Source organism: Scyliorhinus canicula, chromosome 8 (genome assembly GCF_902713615.1).
Source record: "Scyliorhinus canicula chromosome 8, sScyCan1.1, whole genome shotgun sequence".
NCBI classification, from domain to species: Eukaryota; Metazoa; Chordata; class Chondrichthyes; order Carcharhiniformes; family Scyliorhinidae; genus Scyliorhinus; species Scyliorhinus canicula.
Genome location: NC_052153.1, coordinates 2,970,420 through 2,993,076, shown reverse-complemented (window position 1 = coordinate 2,993,076; position 22,657 = coordinate 2,970,420). Strand labels below are relative to the sequence as shown.

Genomic DNA, 22,657 nt, shown 5'->3' with positions numbered 1-22,657 from the left:
TCTTTTGTGGACTCAGCTCCACTTTCCCGCCCGAACACCATAACCCTTAATCCCTTTATTCTTCAAAAAACTATCTATCTTTACCTTAAAAACATGTAATGAAGGAGCCTCAACTGCTTCACTGGGCAAGGAATTCCATAGATTCACAACCCTTTGGGTGAAGAAGTTCCTCCTAAACTCAGTCCTAAATCTACTTCCCCTTATTTTGAGGCTATGTCCCCTAGTTCTGCTGTCACCCGCCAGTGGAAACAACCTGCCCGCATCTATCCTATCTATTCCCTTCATAATTTTATATGTTTCTGCATCACAGGGGTAGAGATGGGCAGGATCACCCTAGATCTCAGGCAGAGGAGGTTTGTACGAAAGTTTATGTTTAGTTAATAAATCTCCTGTTTGTTGAAAGTCCTTTGTGCAGTCATTGATTTAAAAGTAAAGTTGTCATCGTCCCAGATGATCAAAGGCTGCTTTCCCCTGTGAGGGGGAGAGCTGACTTGGTGGTGATTTAACCTTCTCCAAATCTACCCAAGTCTAGAAGTGGAAAATTCAAACATCTACTCCATGTGGTTTCATATTTCAGGTGGACAAAATATGAAATTTTACCACCTTGCGACAATATCACGAATCCCTTTATGTTACTCAATATTCACAAAGTCATATTCCAGTCTTCGTCATATTTTAAAAGTGGAATAGATTTCATTCATGCCGGGGATGTTGATGTTATTTCTTGAACATGTGCACGGTCCTTTGTCATTGTACTGGGTCCGAGGGGGAAATTTGCTGTATTCCTGCTGAAGTCTCTACAAACCTCTCACAAAAGCTCCTGTGAATCCCAATGTGTCACAGACCATCCCCTCGTGCCATTTCTAAGCTGCCCAGAACCCGGAGCGGTACACAGAGCGAATGATCAAATGTCTGTCTGCAGGGGGCTGGTGCGTCTTCTGCATCCTCAACGCACCAGCCACTCTTTATTATGTTAATGCCATTGTGCACAAGGACTGCAGCTTTGGTTAAATCTGTGCAGGAGCAATCACTTCACAAAACGCCTAACCACTTACATCAAGTTCCCTCCTGCAATTAGATTTTCACTGGAAGTAGAGTTTTAACAGCATGATTGATCTGCTCTATCTTCACAGCCAAGCGAGTACAAGAGAACAGGAGGAGGAATAAACATAATATCATGGCACTAAGTGCCAACACTGAGCTCTCTTTGTCGTTCTGCTTTTACAAATGCAAATCGTCGCTTTAACTGCTATAATGATCTCTAACTGCACACAAAAGGACTTCCTGCAGATGCCCTAGTCCTTCAAGGTAAGGGGCATCTCTTTCGAAATATTAGATTAGTGATGGTAGTGGGTCACAATTTGTTTAGACACCCACTCAAGGATTTAATACAAACAGGGATAATTAAAAATAAAGTTTTAAACCCAGTACATCAAGGGAATGCAGAGAATTAGAAAAACACTTCTGTTACAGAAAAGTTGCAAATTATTATTCAATTTCAAGTACTTGAAAGCTAAATATACTTCAGAAAATAAATCTTTACCACTGTCCTTTTCCAACTCAGGATCGCGACCTGCTGGTGGGTCGCAGGTGGGTTTGGGGAGTGTCGCAGGGCCATTGGTCGTGGCGTTCCCGATCGTGGGACGAAGTACCCAACAGCCGTTACCGGCTTTCCGAATGTCGGTCGTCCCAGGAATACGTGGCCCCCTCAGCAGTTTGCAGGCCCAGATCCCAGCGAGGCATATTGCCTCCTCTTGATGTCAGCGCACTAACCCAGGAGCATCGATGGAAAATCAATGGAATCTCCTCTCCAGAGGCAGCGGCAGAGAGAAGGTCACGTGCCCCGTACACTGACATCACATGTTCTGCGTGCGTGACAGATTCCTCCATTTTGCTGCTGCCAGCAGTGCGGGTGTGAACTCCAGGGCCTCTGGTGAACAACCCATGAAGAAGCTGAAAACAGGAGCAAAGCAGCACAAAGATGATTTTTTGAGGTATGGGTTTATTACTTGTGCCAATGCAAATGAGGATGCAAAGCTCATGTGTGTTACATGTAGGGAAGGACTGGCAAATGAAAGATTAAAACCCTCAAAATTTCAAAGGCATTTGAAGACATGGCGAGTTAATGGACAAACCCCTTGAACTTTTTCCACGGATGCCCTGAGAGCTTAAATCATCCACTGAAGTCCTTAGCAGAAATGGAACATTGAATGACAAAGCAAGCGAGATTGTGAGGACCAAGCAGGCTCACCTGTCACATTAACGGTAAGCGAAAACGGTGGGTCGCAAAGGTTGACTGGCGTGGATCACAAAGGTCGGCCGGCGTGGGTGCCAATGGTCGGCCGGCGTGGGCCGCAAAGGTCGGCCGGCGTGGGTCGCAAAGGTCGGCCGGCGTGGGTGCCAATGGTCGGCCGGCGTGGGCCGCAAAGGTCGGCCGGCGTGGGTGCCAATGGTCGGCCGGCGTGGGCCGCAAAGGTCGGCCGGCGTGGGCCGCAAAGGTCGGCCGGCGTGGGTCGCAAAGGTCGGCCGGCGTGGGTGCCAATGGTCGGCCGGCGTGGGCCGCAAAGGTCGGCCGGCGTGGGTGCCAATGGTCGGCCGGCGTGGGTGCCAATGGTCGGCCGGCGTGGGCCGCAAAGGTCGGCCGGCGTGGGTGCCAATGGTCGGCCGGCGTGGGTGCCAATGGTCGGCCGGCGTGGGTCGCAAAGGTCGGCTGGTGTGGATCCTGAAGAATAGCCGGTTGGAAAAATTGGTCCCGGGCAAAACAGTTTGAAAATCAGTGTTTGAGGCAACCCTTGACTTCAGTATGATGGGATGAAGATGGTGATGATGGGATGAAGATGGTGGTTAGGCTGCTACAGGAGAAGGTGTGGAGATCAGCAACTCTTCAGGAAACAACTGTGAATATCAACGACTGCCAATATTGGTGGGACCAGGCACTCCGTTTGCCCATACAGGGCACAGACATGACTTACACAGACCTTTTACAGCCACTGCCACTGGTTGTGAGGAGCAGGAGCTGTGACATATTCTGTATTGTGCAGTGTAAATGGGGTAGATCTCACCCCACAGCTCACAGACCAGACCCTAAACGTTACAGAACTGCTCCTGCTCAGAAATCAGTCCACGATACAAGAAAGGTATATTCATCATTTTCAAACAATAACATATCATCCTGGAGATACGCAGCAAGGTCATTAAAGGGAACAAATTGTTTCATGAAGTAAATCATTCTGCTCCTGAACAATGTGTGACCGTTTCTGAGCAGTTTTATTTCTTCCACTCCACCCCTGTTAAACTGAGGTTAATATTTAACAATGACACATACAGCTACACTAAAGTTGTGATCACCTGACTTCCCCAATTTCCAACCACTTGTTAGCTTGTAGTTTAAAGTTTAAACAATGACCCAGAGCTTCCTCAATGTAATTTATTTACCTGTTATAATGTAAAATGCTTCTAAATCTGCAGAATACACACTGTTGCTCCTGATGCCACATTGCTCATGAGGCCAATTTAACTGGTGTCAACATTACAGGGCGAAAACTCTCCAACCAAATTGTTCAGCTGACATTTGTGTTTGCAATAAAAGAGATGAAATTTACTTTGAGAATTGTAGATTCTACTCTGAGAAAATAGGGAGTGCACTCATGTTCCACACTCCCAACATTTACTGGGGCAGGATTTCAGGAGGGGAATTGTAATCTGGAAAACTGGGTGCCAGGCGGTTTTAATTCCAGGCTGTGAATGTTTATTTAAAAATCGATTCTCCAATCGGAAACAGACCTGTGTGACAAACGTGGCTCCCGATTGGGCAGGGAGTGTTTCAGAAAGTTTGAAGCTGAGGGTCAGGCAGTTTGTTCAGTTCCTTGATGGAGAGATGGGAAGGAATGGGTGGAGTTGTGGTTGAGTGGCTGATCAGGCCTCATCAGCTGGGTAGATGACAATCATGAAGGAGATTGGAGGGAGTCACTAATGGGGCAACAGATGATGACGCGGTGGGGGGGGGGGGGGGGGGGGGGGGCTACGACATTGGTGATTACTTCAGGCTCCCAGGAAGAGAATGTGGAGATGGGATGAGAGGTGGAATTTTCCTGTAATTTGTCAGGGTCTGACTGAAGGCCGCTGTGTATCTCTCCAGACGCACACATCAGGGGCTGGATTCTCTATTTCAGCGGCTAAGTGCCGGCAGAAATTGACAATTTGCGGGCGTTTTACGCCGCCAAAATCGGCGCCGAACCCTCGCTGATTCCGGGATTGGTGAGGGGCTGGCAGCGTCGCCAGGTGAAACCCACACCTCGAAAACGGGGAGCGATTCGCCTGGTCCGTGGCCGCGAATGTGCACGGGGTGACGACCTGCAGCAGTTGCACCGTACAACATGGCGACGGCCATTCGCGGACGCAACCCACCATCCGTGACCCGATAGGCCACCCCTGACTACCCCCCATCAGTCCCCCCAGTCCTTGCGGAAGCCCCCCCCCCCGGGCCAGCAGCACGGATGCCGACTGAGTGTGGCAGCACAGGGCACAGTCCGCAGCCACCACGCCAGGTTCCCGATCGCTCAGACCACACGTCAACCATGCGGTCGTAAACTCGGCCCATCGGGGGGCGGAGCATCTTAGAATGGCCTTCTGATGACGAGCCAAGGCCGACACGTGACGCAATTATGCCACTTCTGTGGGGGTGGAGCATGGCATCAAACTGGCACTGGCCCCGATTTGGGCATCAGAATGGATTCTCTGCCCGATCGGCAATTGCGATATTGGCATCGGGCAAAGGAGAGTCCCGCCCCAGATCTACGGCCAGTCCGCCAAAAATAATTGGAAGCATGGTTTATGCCGTCAGTCTGGCGGGGTGGGGTCTGATAGAGCCCACAAGGCGGGCTCCACAGAGATCAGGACGCCATATTTAAAGGGTGCCCCAATCAGCCCGGAGATTAAACATCCGCCCTTATGCCCCCCGCCCCCCCACAAACCACCACAAAGGTATTGGGGATTCACAGAAACATAGGAAATAGGAGCAGGAGGAGGCCATTCGGCCCTTCAAGTCTGCTCCGCCATTCATTATGATCATGGTTGATCATCCCACTCAGTAACCTGTTCCCACTTTTCCCCCATGTCCTTTAATCCCTTTAGCCCCGAGTGCTGTATCTAACTCCTTCCTGAAAACATACAGGGCACGATTCAACTAATTGGGAGCAGAGTCCCACGGCGAATGCATTTAGCCGTGTGTTTCCTGACGCTCGCAGTACTGATAAACACAAAGCTATACAACACGACTCGCGACTCGTTTTCCTTTACGGGGGGCCTCAGCGAGGAACGCACAGCTGAGGGCACACAGAGCGTTTTGTGTACAGAGAGCTAAACCTCCGGAACTCCCTATTGTAGCAAGAGATCAGGACACCAGATCTAAATGGGGCCCCGATCTCCGAGTCCCCCGAAGCGACGCCCAACCTCCCCCAGCCCGAACGCGCTATGGGAGGGTCCCTGGCAGAATCCTCTCACTGAATCCCGTTCTTGCAAACGGCCAACCTCACCGCCATTTGAATATTCAGCGAGGGGGATCATGTTGCGGGGAGACCCGTTGATATTATTAAAATGTATTTAAATGAAGCCCCTGCCCTTTGTGGACAGGAGCCGCGTTGTGTGACCAGCGAGAAGCGGGGAAAATCGGGAAACGAGATCTCGGCAGTGCGAATCCCATTTCCCGACTCTTGTGAGAATTTGCATCCTTGCCGCCATTTACCCTGCGGCAAACGGCAGCACAAAATCACCCCCGGGAGATGTTATAGCTTTTCCTGTCAGGCCAGGAGGAGGCGCTCCTGCGGCTCCTGGTCCACAAGCTGTGCTGCAGGTGCACTTACCAAATGGGTCTCGTCCACCTCACCTTCTACTTGCTGGGCTAAAAAATAGGAAAAAAATGTGAAAAAAGAACCTTTCATTGAGTGATCCACCTCCTGAGATCAACTTGACCCTAATTCCCTAACCCCTCCAAAAGCAGAATGGGGTGGCCCTGAGTCAGGTTGGGTTCTTGTTACCTCACAGCTGACCCAAATCCACCCATTTTGGGGTTTTGGAATTACCCAATTAGGTTTATTGCTGATTTGCCAGCCAGAAGTAGCGAATAAAAGTTAACCAATTGCGACAAAAGGGCTAATCGCCTCCTCCCGCAACTCCAATTTCTAAGCCTGATTTGTGAAAACGAGTACCAGGCTTTGTAATTCTTGTTATAGGCAAACTAACATTCCTTAGAGGTTAATTAGAACAAAATTAGGACCCAGGAAGAATTCCCAGGATAGACCAAATGCAAAGATTAGACACGGGTCCAAAGGAGTTAAGTTAAAAGAAAGGAACAGAACGACAAGCTCGGAGTTAACGAGGGGGCTGAAGGGAGCAGACATGACATGAAGCAGATTTGAGCAAAGGCCTGAAGATCCAAGAAGGCCGCCAAAGGTTGGTGACTCCTTATTGTGGATCTTTTGGATCAGTGATGTTCTGCTTGGCTCGGCCGAGGATCTGGAACTGTCCTTGGAGGGTGAAGTTCGAGTATACTCAGAGAGCCAGGGGAAAAGAATCTTGGAAGGAGTGATTGAAACCCTGGAGGTGGGTCCTTGTTGAAGCTATCTGAGAAATGTTTGGAAAGAATTCCAAGGCAGGTTGCTCGAATGGCGGGATTTTAAACCCTTGTGAGAAAGTCAAAGTTTCCTTGTAATTGGTTGGCTCACAACGTGGATGGGTTGTTGAAAATTCCAGGGCATCTGCTTTGGTCACATCTGTCATTTACTTTGGAGTGTGGTGTGTTTGACCAGAGTTTGACTGTTAATCACATTCTCTCCATCTCATTTCAACCCAGCAGTTCTTGGTAGCTTTCTCCATTCTCTCCATCCCAGCTCACCAATCTCCTTTCTCCCCATCCCAGCTCACCAATCTCCTTTCTCTCCATCCCAGCTCACCAATCTCCTTTCTCTCCATCCCAGCTCGCCAATCTCCTTTCTCTCCATCCCAACTCACCAATCTAAACTTTTCTCCTCTTCCTACTTTCTACTTTCCTCTTCCTCCTCATCACGGAAACTATTTCCCTTCCTCTCATGGTGCCATGAATGTTGTCACTGATGGAAGTGCCGGAGAATTCCGTGTTACATTCCAGCTAGGATCAGGTCAGGATGGGGCCGGTAGATCCTGCGAGTGGCCCCTTCCGGGTTTCCTGATGGTTGTTAAATGTTGCGATCTGAGTTCTGCCCACAATGGGCGGCACCCAGATTTGCAGAGTTAAGAGAGCTGAAAAGCTCACTTACCGATGCTGACGGCAGAACTAACCGGCCCCCAGGATCTACCAACCTCACACCAAGGAGATCCCGGCCGGGCGGCGTTCAGCACTGGCCCCACAAATACGGACCAGCCGGAATGGCACTTGGGCCGATTTCCCAGGGGATCGGAGACCCCTGGGTAGTTGGTATCTGGGCAGAGTGGCACCTCGGCACTGCTGCTGCCACCCAGTCACCCTGGCGGTGCCGGCCTGACACCCTGGCATGGCCACCTGGGTTCCCAAAGCATCGCTCAGAGACAGACTGGGACTGAACACTGCGCTGATTTCTCTCTCTCCTCTGCCATATTGAGCGATGCTCTCAGTTCACAGTTATAAAAACAAAGCCAAGAAGAGGCAGGGAGAGGACAAATGTTTCCTTTTGTACTTAATTACATAGATATCAACGAACATTACGTCTTCCCATTTGAGCGACCAATGGCAGAGTGAGCCACATTGCTTGTTTTGGGTCACAGTAGCTTTCGCTCCTAAGGAACAGGAGTCAAAAGAAATGGCAAAAGTCTTCTTTAATAAACCAAGAACTTTGTACGTTCGGAGCAGACAGCTGGAAAATTCCAGATTACTAAAGGTAAATCTATTGGCTGTTGCAGTGAATTTACAGTCTTATGCTATATAACTAACAGCAGGCGTCTTCCTAAATATTTCCAGACACACTCTGTGTTCAGGGTCCTGCGGAAAACGTCACCACATGGGGAAACAGTTTCATAATGTACATCAACATCAGATTTACAGCCATTTAATGCCAAGCAACAATAACACACCCCGTTTTCTCAGGTGGGCATTAAAAACGCTATGCCAATATTAATCAATCATTATCACTAAAACAAAGGACTTGGGACACAGCGGGTAGCTTATCTGCCTCGGAGCCAGAAACTCCGAATTCAAGTCCCACCCCAGGGTTTGAGGACCAAGGAAGGTGCATTTATAACAGGGGCAAAACAGCCTCATTATTAACCCGCAAATCCTTCCAACACACGTCAATGGCTGGGTAAGATTGGGAGGGACTCCTGGTCAGCCAGAGTGACCCCCTCAAGCTATAATCCTGTGACGGCTTCTTTCAGAAAAAACCTCACCATGGGGACAGATGAAAGTCTGCCTTGTGCACTACCGGGGGCGGGAAGCGAAGCAAGAAAATCACCGACACAAATGATCTGGTCATGGAATCATAGAATTTACAGTTATCACATTCCTGTGTGTGAGATCTTCCTGTGTACAAATTGGCTGTTCTGTGACATATATTACAGTAGTGACCGTACTTCAAAAGCACTGATTGTAAGATGCTTTGAGACACCCTGAAGTTCTATATAAATACAAATCAATCAAGCTTTTCTTTCTCTGTCTCACTGCATTTCAGCATGCACACTGGCATTGCACTGAAGCACCTTCACACTGGATCTTCAGGGATTGAGTGGGAGCAATAGAGTGGCACAGTGGTTAGCATTGCTGTCTCACAGCACCAGGGACCCAGGTTCAATTCCAGACTGTGTGGAGTCTGCACGTTCTCCCCGTGTCTGCGTGGGTTTCCTCCGGGTGCTCCTGTTTCCTCCCACAGTCCAAAGATGCGCACATTAGGTGATTGGCCATGCTAAATTGCCCCTTAGTGTTCAGGAATAGTTAGGTGCAGTTATGGGGATTGGGCAGAGGAATGGCTCTTTCAGAGGGTCAGTGCAGACTCCATGGGCTAAATGGTCTCCTTTTACGCTGTAGGACTTATTTGGTTCTGCGGTTAATAGGTTAGAGTAAATAGTTTAAAGCAAATCTGAACTTTATTCTATAAGATTACTTGACTTCCAAAATCTGTCCTGTACGATTATGATGTGAATTGAAATACAGACCAACTGACTGCTGGGATCGTACCTCAGCCTGTCTTCAACAGCTTCATTTATTTCATTTCAGGATATTCCGAGTGCCCTACTCCAAAAACTACTAACCTGCTATATATCACCAGCTTTTGCTGTTCCTTCTTCTAATCCCCTGTCTCCGACACATTCCCAACATTCACGATTTCACAGTTCATTTATGTTCATTTATTTAATTAGTCCCGTATTATTTGCACAGTTCCCAACACCACAAGTGGAAATTTCGAAGTTGCTGAGTTCTGCAGCGAAACGATCTTTGTGTCAATGCAGACCACATCTGTGAGGTATTAGGTTTTCCAGAGTGCCTGAAATCACTACACTGCTCAACTTTGAAGTTTGCGACTGTAAGGCCGGAAATGAGTTGAAAATGTCTTGAGGAAATGGAACCTTTCAGCCAAGAACGTTCCTCAGAGTCCCACAGATACAAAAAAAGCATGGTTCACTTTCTTCAAAAAATCCTCAGTGATAATTGTATTATTTTCTGATTGAAACATCATGATTAATGACTAAAACAGCCTCACAGTTCAGGTAGTCAGGATCCAAAGTGTAAACTGTAGAGAGAAAAGGATCTCAAAGACTTTGAACCAAAGTCTATCTTTGAAGATTTCATTCCATCCAACTGTCACTGCCCCCAATCCCTGACAGTGATACTGTCTCCATTTGAAAATGGCAAAATTTGAGCGCTCTCTCATCACACACACAAACAGGGAATACTTGGGAACACCACCACCTGCAAGTTCCCCTCCGAGCCACTAATCGCTCCGACTTAGAATTATATGAAATGAAATGAAATGAAAATGAAATGAAAATCGCTTATTGTCACAAGTAGGCTTCAAATGAAGTTACTGTGAAAAGCCCCTAGTCGCCACATTCCAGCGCCTGTTCGGGGAGGCTGTTACGGGAATCGAACAGTGCTGCTGGCCTGCCTTGGTCTGCTTTCAAAGCCAGCAATTTAGCCCTGTGCTAAACAGCCCCTCCGTATATCACCGTTCCATCACTGTTGCTGGGTCAAACTCCTGGATGTCCCTCCCTAACAGCACTGTGGGTGTACCTACACCACAGGGACTGCAGCGGTTCGAGACGACAGCTCACCACCACCTTCGGATTGGCAGTTAGGATGGGCAAACAATGCTGGCCTAGCCAGCGATACCCACATTGTGAGGAATAATTTAAAAGAGCTTGGTCCATGGGCAGATAAATGTACCCACTAGGAAAGCTCCTTAGTCAATGGGTAATGGGAGCCTGTACCGGGTTTCACCATAATACCCCCAAACCTAATGCGACCTTCTCAAAATAACACAAAACCAGTAGTAAAAATGCAATTAGTACCTGCTCAACATTAATGGGGGAGGGTATGCCTGATAATGGAGAATGTTGAAACACCATTTCCCTGGAATAATCTGTTGCATGTTGATGCTTGTAATTCCTACAAGGTGTAGCCACCTGGGGTGGCCACTGCCCAACACAAAATGGAAGATTGCAAGGAATGCAGGGAAAATGGACATGTTGGAAAGCAAGCAGCTTGCAAAGCGATTGTATATTGGGACGACTGCAGAAACCAGTTTTGACTGTTGCAGAAACCAGACAGCACTGTGAAAAGAAACCAGTTAACATACTAATGAGTCGATACCGGGCGAGTCCCAGATACAATGGAAACAAGTTAAGCACAAATCGATACATTCTATGGAAGGCCAGACCCTGTGGCGCCAGAGAAGCCCAAAACAATAAGTCCCAAGAACCGCCCCAGTGATCGAGGAACTGCCCTATGATTGGGGGGTTCAAACATATCGATTGGGAAGAGACCCAATCGATTCCAAGCAGGTAAGGGAGTCCGCCCAAAGGGGCGCGGACCCCCTGGGACCTATAAAAGAAAGGTCCCACACATGGTTCAGTCTCCTGTCTCCGGGCTCCTGTCTCCTACTCCAGCCGTCGAGCAGCAGCCACCAACAAGTAAGTGCCTAACGACGACCGCTACCAGAGATAGGCACTCCTGACCCCCTTTTCAATTGATAACAATCTGAAGTCTGCAGACCAGAACAGAGCAAGAGGCCTTATTCCCTGACCCAGCAGTTCCTTCGAGATAAGTATTAGTTGTTTAGCGGTAGGAGTAAGTTTAATCCTTTAGCGTGTGCATGGGTAGTTATTATAATTGTATTATAATAAACTCTAGTTATTTGGACTTACTAATTGGTGTACGGTTTTTGTTGCTTTGAATTTCACCTTGAAGCTTGTGGCGGTGTCTTAACGGCACCTGGCGACTCCAGAGCTTAGAACAAGAAACAGAGCCAAATTGAGTGTTAAACACACTCACCCAGAACGACCAACAAAGGTCCGTTCATCACTCTGTAACGCCAGTGTGTTGAGATGCTAAATAATGGAATATTGCGCACAATTCTGGTTACCACACTACCAGAAGGATGTGCAGGCTTTGGAGAGAGTGCAGAGGAGGTTTACCAGGATGTTAGCCTGGTCTGGAGGGTGTTAGTTATGTGGAGAGGCTGAATAGACTTGGACTGTTTTCATTAGAAAGATGGAGGTTGATATGAGGGACATGGATAGAGTGGATGGACAGACACTCTTTCCCAGGGTGGAGGGGTCAGTCACCAGGGGGCATAGGTTTAAGGTCCGTGGGGCAAAGTTTAGAGGAGATGTACGAGGCAAGTGTTTTACACAAAAGGTAGTGAGTGCCTGGAACGCATTGCCAGGGGGGAGGTTGTGGAAGCAGATACATTAACGGCGTTCAAAAGGCATCTTGACAAATACATGGATTGGATGGGTATAGAGGGATACGGCACTAGGAAATGCTGAGGGTTTTGGCTAACGTTGGTATCATGACCGGTGAAGATTTGGAGGGCTGAAGGGCCTGTTCCTGAGCTGTATTGTTCTTTGATGACTTCCTTTTTCCCTGATAAGTGTGAAGGACAGAAATAAGTCACCCAAAGACATTTTCACACGTGCTCCAGTTGCTTCAGAGAGGACGCGAGGAGCAGATCGTACTTCCTGCCAACAGGGAATGTTATGTAGCAAGTTGGGTTGTCAAGAGAGAGGCAAAAGTTCAGGAAATGTTTCTGAAGAAAGTGGGCAATGTGTTGAGAACCAGTGATGCAGCAAAGCACAGGACACGTCACGGCGATGAATGGCAGCGTGGGGTAGGTTTTCATCTCCACAGCATCACTGGGCAAGCCAGGTACTTACACACAGATGGAAGATATTTAATCCTTTGCTAACATATTAGGATAACAATCAGTTCTGGACAAACAGAGGGCAGCACGGTGGCGCAGTGGGTTAGCACTGCTGCCTCACAGCTCCGAGGCCCCAGGATCGATCCTGGCCACGGTCACTGTCCGTGTGGAGTTGCAGCCTTCTCCCCGTGTTTGTGTGGGTTTCGCCCCCTCAACCCAAAGATGTGCAGGGTAGGTGGATTGGCCACGCTAAATTGTCCCTTAATTGGAAAAAAAAATGAATTGGGTACTCTAAATTTATTACAAAAAACAAGTTCTGGACAGACAGGAGATCACTTATTTTCTTCACTCCCAGGATGTGAGCCATTGGCAAGGCTCGGCATTTGGTGTTAACCCCTAATTGCCCTCTAAAGAGATGACAGTGAGCCATATTCTTGACAACCGTGAGGCTTGTGAGGCCATGTCAAAGGGGAGTGGAGAGTCAGCCACTCTGCTGTGGGTCTAAAGTCACACACTGGCCAGACCAGGACAGTAAACATCCTTCCGTAAGAGGGATTAGTGAACTGGGTGGCTCGTCACAACAGTCCAATGGTTTCATGGTCACCATTATCGAGGCTAGTTTTTGATTGCAGATTTGTTTAATTAACTGAATTAAAACTCCCTAGATGTCATGCTGAGATCTGAACTAATTTCCACTGATTATTATCCCAGGCTTCTGAATTATCACTTCAGCAATACAACTACTGTGCCAGTGCTCCCAGCTTTGCTCAACACTCAATGCTTGAATGTTGAATTGAGGAAGAGACTTCCAAGGGTTAGATAGTAATAATGTAGCCCGATTTAAACTCTGTCTAAATGAACTAATTGTGAGTGAGTAATAGAATATAAACTCCCAGTATCAGCTTTAGTGTGGGTGAGTAAGAGAAAAGGAACGTCATATACTTCTTTATTAGGAAACTGTAAAAATCCCCTCCATTCCTCTGGCCACAAACCAGGGGCTGGTTTAGCACACTGGGCTAAATCGCTGGCTTTTAAAGCAGACCAAGCAGGCCAGCAGCACGGTTTGATTCCCGTACCAGCCTCCCCGGACAGGCGCCGGAATGTGGCGACTAGGGGCTTTTCACAGTAACTTCATTGAAGCCTACTCGTGACAATAAGCGATTTTCATTTTTCATTTTCAAACTCTTTGAGCTTAACATCCACCTACTTTCATTCCTCATTTGCTGATAATAAGTGCTTTTTTAATCTGTTCACGGGATATGGGTGTCACTGGCTAAGCCAGCATTTATTATCCATCACTAAGAAGGTGGTGGTCAGCTGCTTTCTTGAACCGCTGCAGTCCCTGAGGTGTAGGTACACCCAGAGCGCTGTTAGGGAGGGGGTTCCAGTGTTTCGACCCAGCAACAGTGAAGGAACGGGCCGACTGTATTTCCAAGTCAGGATGGTGCGTGGTTGGAGGGGAACCTCCAGGTGGTGAGGTTCCCATGTAGCTGCTGCCCTTGTCCTTCTAGACAGTAGAAGCCGTGGCTTTGGCAGGTGCTGTGTGAGGGAAAACCTGGAACAAAGTTACTGCCGCCATTCTTTTCGCAAAGCACAGTTTTCCACCTACCTAACCTTGACTGGGCAGGGCTGGGGCATTAAAATCAAGATCTCGGGCGCAAATGTTGGTCGTTTAATCAAGTGCCCAATACTCTAGCAGTCACTTTTATAATGGACCTGCACAATGCTGCAGAAAGTGTTAGCCGTGCTGTTAACATAGCAGAGAAGGATTTCAGCCAGGCATGTTTGTTGTGGATTCCACAGCCTCATCTTTAATGGGCCAGAAATCTCTCACTTTCACATCATCAGCACAAATAAACGTTTCCATTGTGAAGGACTGCTGAAAAGCCTTTGCGTAGAGCTCACACAAACCATTTGTTTCCCATAAGCAACGAGTAAAAACAAAATGCACTCGAGGGACCTGACATTTGATAGCTAGTTTATCCTCGCTGCCTTTGCTGATTAAATTATTTAATTGTGGGTTTGATGTTTTATGGAATTACTGTCATGCACCCACAATCCTGTTCTATTTGTTGAAAAGCATAAACTAAAGTAATAGGCGATAGTTTAAATTAATTCCCTTTTTCTTCATTTCAATCCCCCTTTAGCTCCTTTCCTGATGCCACTGTGTCCCTCTCAGAGGGTTCGATCTGCTCTAAAGGCCATTTCTGTAACCAGTCACTGGAAAACCTTTGACAAATGGCTGAGGTGAACGATTTGTTTCCCGTCTGCAATACAAACAGTAACGGTGGAATCACAAATAATTAACACATTCAGCTGAAATACTTCTCAGCGATTTTAACAGGGCTGTTAACCCAAAGATAACATCATTACCATCCCACTGTTTATTGTGAATGGTGTAAGCTCACAAAGTCCAACCCCCTTGGGTCACTTTGATTGGATATGTACCACGTTGGGTGGTACAGTGTCACATGGATCAGGAAAATAGCAAGTTTGATCCTTGATTTCTGTTAAAGTTAACAGTTCTCAACTGAGACGTTGGGGGAGGGGGTTGAAAAGGTAAAGGCAAAGAGAGAAAAACAGGTGGTGAAGTGTCAGCCTTAGCTCAGTAAGATAATTGCCCAGTTTAGAAGACTGTGGTTTTCTGAGACCTGAATAAATAATCTCAGCTGACATGTCAATGCAGCATCGAGGACGACTGCAATGTCAGAGGGGCCACCCTCTGGGCTTGACGTTAAACTCAAGCCCCCCCCCCCGCCATCTCTCCAGTGGATGCTAAAGTTCCCATTGTACGATTCAAAGCAGGGTTGGAGAGTTTTCCCACTGTCCTGATCAATAATTATTGCTCAATCTTTTGCTCAATTATTGCTCAAACCTGTCGGACTTTAACCTGGTGTTGTAAGACTTCTTACTGTGCCCACCCCAGTCCAACGCCGGCATCTCCACATTATCGCTCAATCAACATCACTAACACAGATTTAAGGGTGGGATTGCCGACCAACCAACGTGTGCTTTTCGGTGGTGGAGGTGACCCGCTGTACCAACCCCGCCGTTATCAAGGGGATTTCCCGGTGACTGCACCCCTCCTCGCCGGGAAACCCATGCGCTGGGGTAGGACCGGAATACCCCACCGGCGTGAACAGCTGGTCGATCCAGCCCGAACTGGCTATTGCCACATTGCTATTAATGGCAACTTACTACACCCAAATTATCAACCATGTTCCCTGCCTTCCAACCGCTACTACTCTTCACAACAAAGTGTTCATCCAAAACAAATGGAATTCCATCACTAAGAGCGAGAGAAAGAAACCAGGAAATTACAGCCCTTCCCACATGTGTTGTGGGGAGGTTACTGGAATTTGATCAGAGAGGCAACATTAATTTGTAAAATATGGGTCATAAGAAACAAACCAGCGAATATTTTGTGGATGTAGCTAAACCAGTAAAGAGGGGAGTGTCTATGGATGAGGTTTATACGGACTTTCATAGGGTGGCACGTTTGCGCAGTGGTTAGCACTGCTGCCTCGCGGCGCTGAGGACCCGGGTTTGATCCCGGCCCCGGGTCACTGTCCATGTGGAGTTTGCACATTCTCCCCGTGTCTGCTTGGATTTCACCCCCACAACCCAAAGATGTGCAGGTTACGTCGATTGGCCACGCTAAATTACCCCTTAATTGGAAAAAATAACTGGGTACACTAAATTCTTTTTCAATTGTATGGACTTTCATAAGGAATCTGATAAGGTTCACCAATCACTTGCTGTCTCTTTAATTCTCTCCACTAAGACACAGAAACTTACTCAACATGACCCTTCTGACAGGGCAGCTCTCCCTGGAACATCATCCTAATTATTACATTTAAGTGGGACTTGATTTTCAGTAACAAAGCTGGGCAAGTGGTTGGAGGGGAGCACTTTGCAGACAGTGATCATTGGATTGGGCACAGCGGAGATTTACCCAGGATGGTGCCTGGGCTGGAGAGTTTGAGATATGAAGAGTGATTGGATAGACTGGGATTGTTTTCCTTAGAGCAGAGGAGACTGAGGGGGGGGGGGGGGGGGGGGGGGGGGGGGGCAGGATTGAGATGTATAAAATTATGAGGGGCATAGATAGAGTAGACAGGGAGAAACCGTTCCCCTTGGTGGAGGGATCAATGACCAGGGGACAGAGATTTAAGGTGAGGGGCAGGAGGTTTAGAGGGGATGTGAGGAAAAACCTTTTCACCCAGAGGGTGGTGGGAGTCTGGAACTCGTTGCCTGAAAGGGTAGTGAAGGCCGAGACCCTCACAACATTTAAGAAGTATTTAGATGTGCTCTTGCGATCTCAGTGCAGACAAGATCCAAGTGCTGGAAAATGGGATTAGAATGGTTAGGTGGTTGTATTTGACCAGTGCAGATGTGATGGGCTGAAGGGCCTGTTCTGTGCTGTAGGATTCTATGCCTCCAACCCACAACCTTCCAACTCCCAAGGTCAATCTGTCGCAACTGAGCCACAGATGACACAGAACACCAAAATGGTGAGAGTGGGAGGCAGGAGCTGGTTTAATTGTCAACCCCAATTCTCAAAAAGAGAAGTGTGAGAAAAAAGACAAACACGTTGATAATAATAATCTTAATAATAAACTTTATTGTCACAAGTAGACTTACATTAATGCTGAATGAGGTTACTGTGAAAAGCCCCTAGTCGCCACATTCCGGGGCCTGTTCGGGTACACAGAGGGAGAATTCAGAATGCCCAATTCACCTAACAGCATGTCTATCAGGATTTGTGGGAGGAAGCCGGAGCACCCGGAGGAAACCCACGCAGACACGGGGAGAACGTGCAGACTCCACACAGACAGTGAACCAAGCCGGGAATCGAACCTGGGACCCTGGAGCTGTGAAGCAACAGTGCTAACCACTGTGCTACGGTACTTGTGCTAACCGTGGTGGTCAGTCAGTTTAAAGAAAAGACTAGATTATTGTAAAATGGTTGATTTAGCTCAGTCGGCTTGACAGCTGGTTTGTGATGCAGAACAAGGCCAGCGGGTTCAATTCTGGGCCGGGATTCTCCCCTACCCGGCGGGGCGGGGGGTCCCGGCGTAGTGGAGTGGCGCCAACCACTCCAGCGTCGGGCCTCCCCAAAGGTGTGGAATTCCCCACACCTTTAGGGGCTAGGCCCGCGCCGGAGTTGTTCCCGCTCCACCGGCCGGCGCCAAGACTGGCGCCAACGGCCTTTGGTGCCCGACGCCCAGCGTCAGGGCTGGCCGAAAGGCCCTCGCTAGTCCGCGTATGCGCCGGTGCGTCAGCGGCCGCTGACGTCACCACCCGCGCATGCGCACTGGGGGATTCTCTTCCGCCTCCGCCATGGTGGAGCCCGTGGTGGTGGCGGAAGGAAAAGAGTGTCCCCACGGCACAGGCCCGCCCGCCGATCAGTGGGCCCCGATCGCGGACCAGGCCACCGTGGGGGCACCCCCTGGGGTCCGATCGCGTAGAATCTTTTTTTAAAAATTTCTAATTGAGGGTCAAATTTAGTGTGGTCAATCCACCAACCCTGCACATCATTGGGTTATGGGGGTGAGACCCATGCTGCTGCAGAGAGAATGTGCAAACTCCAGACGGACAGTGACCTGAGGCCGTGATCGAACCCGGGTCCTCAGCGCGTGAGGCAGCAGTGTTAACAAACTACATGTAGAATCTGCAGCACAGAAACGGGGGGCGGGATTCTCTCCTACCCAGCGGGGCGAGCCGAACCGGCACTGAGGAGTGGAATCCTCCGCACCTTCGGGGGCTAGGCGGGTGGCGGAGGGGTTGGCGCCGTGTCAATCGGCGCCGAAGGGCCTCTGCTGGCCGGCGTGAGTTGCGCATGCGCTGGGAGCGCCAGTGCGTTCTAGCGTGATCCCAGCGCATGCGCAGGGGGGGTTCTTCTCCGCGCCGGCCATGGTGGACCGTTATGGCGGCCGGCACGGAAGGATAGAGTGCCACCACGGCACAGGCCCGCCCACGGATCAGTGGGCCCCGATCCCCGGCCAAATCCCCCCCCCCCCCCCCCCCCCAAGGGACCCCGCAGGCCACCGCAGAGCCAGGTGAGGACCTGTTGTGATTTACGCTGACGGGACCGGCCGAAAACGGGCGGCCGCTTGGCCCATCGCAGGCTGGGGAATCGGCAGGAGGGCCGCTGCTAGCGGCCGCTGCCCGCACGGCGCGATTCCCACCCCCGCCAAAACCCCAGCACCATAGGATTCGGCAGCCGCCGTCAGGGTGGGATTCATGCCGCCCCCCCCCCACCCCCGGCGATTCTCCGGCCTGGCGGGGTGTCGGAGAATCCCGCCCGGTTGACTGGTCAATGGTCACTCTGTAAGTTTTTACCTTAACAGATTATGCTCATGATTAAATTGAACAACCTGTTTCCTCTCCATCAAATCCATGGGGCAACTTCACTGCAAAGTGCCTCTGTCATAACATCTTTGCAAGTTCAAGATAAAGCACATCAAAATGTTTTAAACCTTCGCCTGGTTCCTGGTGGCTGAATTACAGTCATAAATAAACATGCATTCTGTTTGATTATACATTTGTTCATGGGATGCAGGCATCATTGACAAGGCCAGTATTTATTGCCCATTTTACTCCCAGTTCAGTAAACAAGCTGAAGTACCTTCCATTGTATTGCACGATTAAGATAAGTACCGCAACATGAAACAGGACAGATTTACAATTTTCTATCTCGACTGAAACTAAACTTCAAACTAATCTGTTGAATAATTTATTGACAACATAAGCTTTGGTTAAAATACGTGCACTCTGAGTTCCGTTGCTCCAGAGAGGCAGAACCTGTAATACCAGCTTTATTCAGATCCCTGGTGTGCCCAGAAAACAGGCACTCTGCTGGTATCCCCAAGCTTGTCCCTCACCCAGACGGGACACGCCATGCACAGTAAATTGTTGACGACAATGCCATAACTAATTTGATAAATTAACGTTAACGTCTCTGGGGCGTTTTGAAACCTACGTCTCTTGTCCAATGTGGAATTTAAAAAATAGCATTTAGGAAATTTAGTTGCTATGGAGTCGCACTGAAACTGCGGGTTGAGAGGAAAGATGGACAACGTCATTGTCTATATGGAGAGGGGTTTTGTGTAGGCTGGAGTGCTCCACAACACGTTCCCACATGCAGTCCTCCCAGCTGCCAGAGGATCCTCAGCAATTTAGGGATTACAAAATATTCATAATGGCATTACAATCAAGTAATACAGTATTTAAACTCTCCACTGCAGTCAACTGACTCTCTGGTAAAGGCTGGATCTGCTGCTGTGCCAACATTTGAGTAATTTTGTTTATTCTTTTCTTTCCTTCTTTCTGTTAATTTAAACTTCCAAAGTTTGTTACAACAGATAGCAGTCCTGACAGAATGCCAGCACATCAGAAAACATTTCACAAATTGGCAGACTGTCAGCCAGCTTCAAAGTTTGGCTCAGGTTCCGTGTCAAACAGTTTGTATTCCAACACTCCGCCATAGAGCTAGTGTTCCATCATTTTTTTTTCTTTATAAATTTAGAGTACCCAAATCATTTTTTCCAATTAAGGGGCAATTTAGCGTGGCCAATCCAACTAGCCTGCCCATCTTTGGGTTAAAGTTAATGTTTCATCATGAAGGGAAGTGTGGGTCTCTCAGCATCTGAGCATTATTGTACTACTTGCACTGACTCGGATTTCACAATGGTAATAATGGTGAAACTGTCACCATTCACCAATATTGCTCCACTAAGTGATAGCAACCTGGGCAATCTCCACAGGCACAGAAATCCAGAAGTTGAATAGATGCTTCTCTATGGGTTGTGCTGTTGAGGTCCCCTATAACGGTAATCAATGGAAATCAATTGGAGTGAATTTCCACTCTTAGGTCTTAGTCTTACTGTTCATGCTGCAACTGTATAGAACCATAGTTGGAATAGTGTTCAATTCTGGTCGCAGCACTACCAGAAGGATGTGGAGGCTTTGGAGAGGGGACAGAAGAGGTTTACTAGGATGTTAGTGGGTAGTGGGTGCCTGGAACTCGCTGCTGGAGGAGGTGGTGGAAGCAGGGACGATAGTGATGTTTAAGGGTCATCTTGACAAATACATGAATAGGATGGGAATAGAGGGATACGGACCCCGGAAGTGTAGAATGTTTTAGGTTAGAGAGGTAGCTTGGTTGGCGCAGTCTTGGAGGGCCGAAGGGCCTGTTCCCGTGCTGTACTGCTCTTTGTTCTTTGTAAAGCCCTTGAAAAAGTTGCACCTTGCTGAATGAGATGTAACTGAGTTTTTAATGGCACCTTAACTTTATAATTATAGCTAAACCTCCCCTGACCCTGGTCACCCTGTCAATCATAACCAAATGGAGCAGGAATCAGAAACATTCTTGTCTACAAATAACAAGTGAGGGAACAGCTACGTCACAGTGGTTTACCGTTTTTATCATAATTGTGTTCGACTGACTGGTTTATCAAAGTATCAGTCGACTGTTCCATTCGGTACTTAATTTACTAATGGAGATTTTGATTAAACATGCCAATCCAGATCCAATTCCTTTTGATGGTAGTTTGAACGGTCGACATGTTGTAATTTTTGATTTTATTCTGGAGGTAATCTTTAAAGAACAAGTCGAGATAGAAAGATTCATTGGCATTCACCCTCTTTCTCCTATCTCCGTTGCCGTGATTGATGGCCTGGGTTCCACAGCTGCCCCTGAAGGCAGGACTGTCATCAGAAATTCATCTCATGAGGAATAATAGGTACAAAGTTGCATCTTGCAAATTCTGCTGCTTTCTCACATTACTCAGCCGTCACATTTTTCGTCTGTAAACTTACTACAGCCTCCAAAATTAAACTGGACTCAAACTGATAAAGCCACTCCATTCTTCAAATCATAAACTGTTCATGAATTCAGCAGTGAGTATAGGAGATTAAAGGATGATATAATTGTGGTGTTTAAGATGATTAAAGGATTGTAAACGGTGAAGACTATTTCCTCTGGTGGGGAAGAGTCCAAAGCAAGGCCAGAGAACCTTCAAATTAAAGCATTTCAGGGGTGATGTTTCACAGCTACAAATCCTGTTTGAAGTATAATCACTAACTTAAGGAAACTGCTCAAAGACGCGGCACGGTGGCACAGTGGTTAGCGCCGCTGCCTCACAGCGCCAGGGACCAGGTTCAATTCCAGCTTGGGTCACTATCTGTGCGCAGCCTGTACGTTCACCCAGTGTCTGCGTGGGTTTCCTCCGGGTGCTCCGGTTTCCTCCCATAGTCCAAAGATGTGCAGGTTAGGTGCATTGGCCACGATAAATTCCCGTACCAGCCTCCCTGGACAGGTGCTGGAATGTGGCGACTAGGGGCTTTTCACAGTAACTTCATTGAAGCCTACTCGTGACAATAAGCGATTTTCATTTTCATTTTGAATTGTCCCTCAGTGACCAGGGACGTGCAGGTTAGGGTACGGGAATGGGGGGGGGGGAGTGGGTATGAATAGAGTGCTCATTTGAGGGGTCGGTGCAGATTTGATGGGCAGAATGGCCTCCTTGACCAGGGCTAGCGGAGGTTCTGCACTGTGGAGATTCCAAGATTCAAGATTCTGTGGCATCGCTCACAGGCAGAACTTATGTAAATATATTTTCATCCCTTTTGCCTAGTGACCACCTCCTTTTTGGGGGATTTTCCTTGTATATCTTTGCATTTCATCTCTCCCCGTGGCTCCCGGAGCTTGGGTGATCTCCCAGTTTGCCACAAATTCTCACCCTCGAAGGACTTCCTTTTTCCTTCTGTCTTCCACTTAAAATTGCACAGAACTTAAAAACACTTCCTGTCTTTCAACCAGTTAACAATCCATTCTGCGACCTGACCTAACATGCGCTAAACGTATTGATTAGCATCTTGTCCTCCTCGTATGAAATCCTCCAATTGTCATGCCTCTCTCACAAACTCGCCCTTTTCAGCACCTCTTTCACCCTCCTTTTCATCTTGATTCCCATGGAGAGACTATCTGACTGCCGCACAGATAATTAGTTTCCCCCTGACTCTAGGTGCGTGGGGGTGGGAGTGGGGGCGGGGGGGGGGGGGGGGGGGCAGTGTCTGATGATCTGCTTCGGGATGGTGAAAAGATTTTTGCTCGTAAATCCGGACAGCGTGAAACAGAAGAATTAAATTATAGAAAGAAACCACATGAGCACTGAATAACATTGACGTGGATTTCAAAACGCTTGCACAACACATTGTTGGAAAGACATCAACCTCTTTGCTCGCAGAATACTGTCAATGAGGGTGATTGTCTCCTGGCGTTAGAAGCA

The 22,657-nt window shown here is 48.1% G+C and overlaps 1 protein-coding gene across 4 annotated transcripts in view; it reads right to left on the bottom strand.

Annotated features, from left to right (window-relative positions):
- LOC119970054 (MOB kinase activator 3B) overlaps positions 1 to 22,657 on the bottom strand; it is a 148,719-nt gene that overhangs the window by 73,167 nt on the left and 52,895 nt on the right. The window contains exon 1 of one of the 4 annotated variants that reach the window (XM_038804019.1): positions 5,862 to 5,884. The exons of 2 other annotated variants lie outside the window; for them this stretch is intronic. The gene's annotated coding sequence lies outside the window, so the exon portion shown is untranslated. Of the gene's footprint in view, positions 1 to 1,543; positions 1,567 to 5,861; positions 5,885 to 22,657 lie in introns of those variants that run through there. One more of the 4 variants, XM_038804020.1, reaches the window with a different exon arrangement.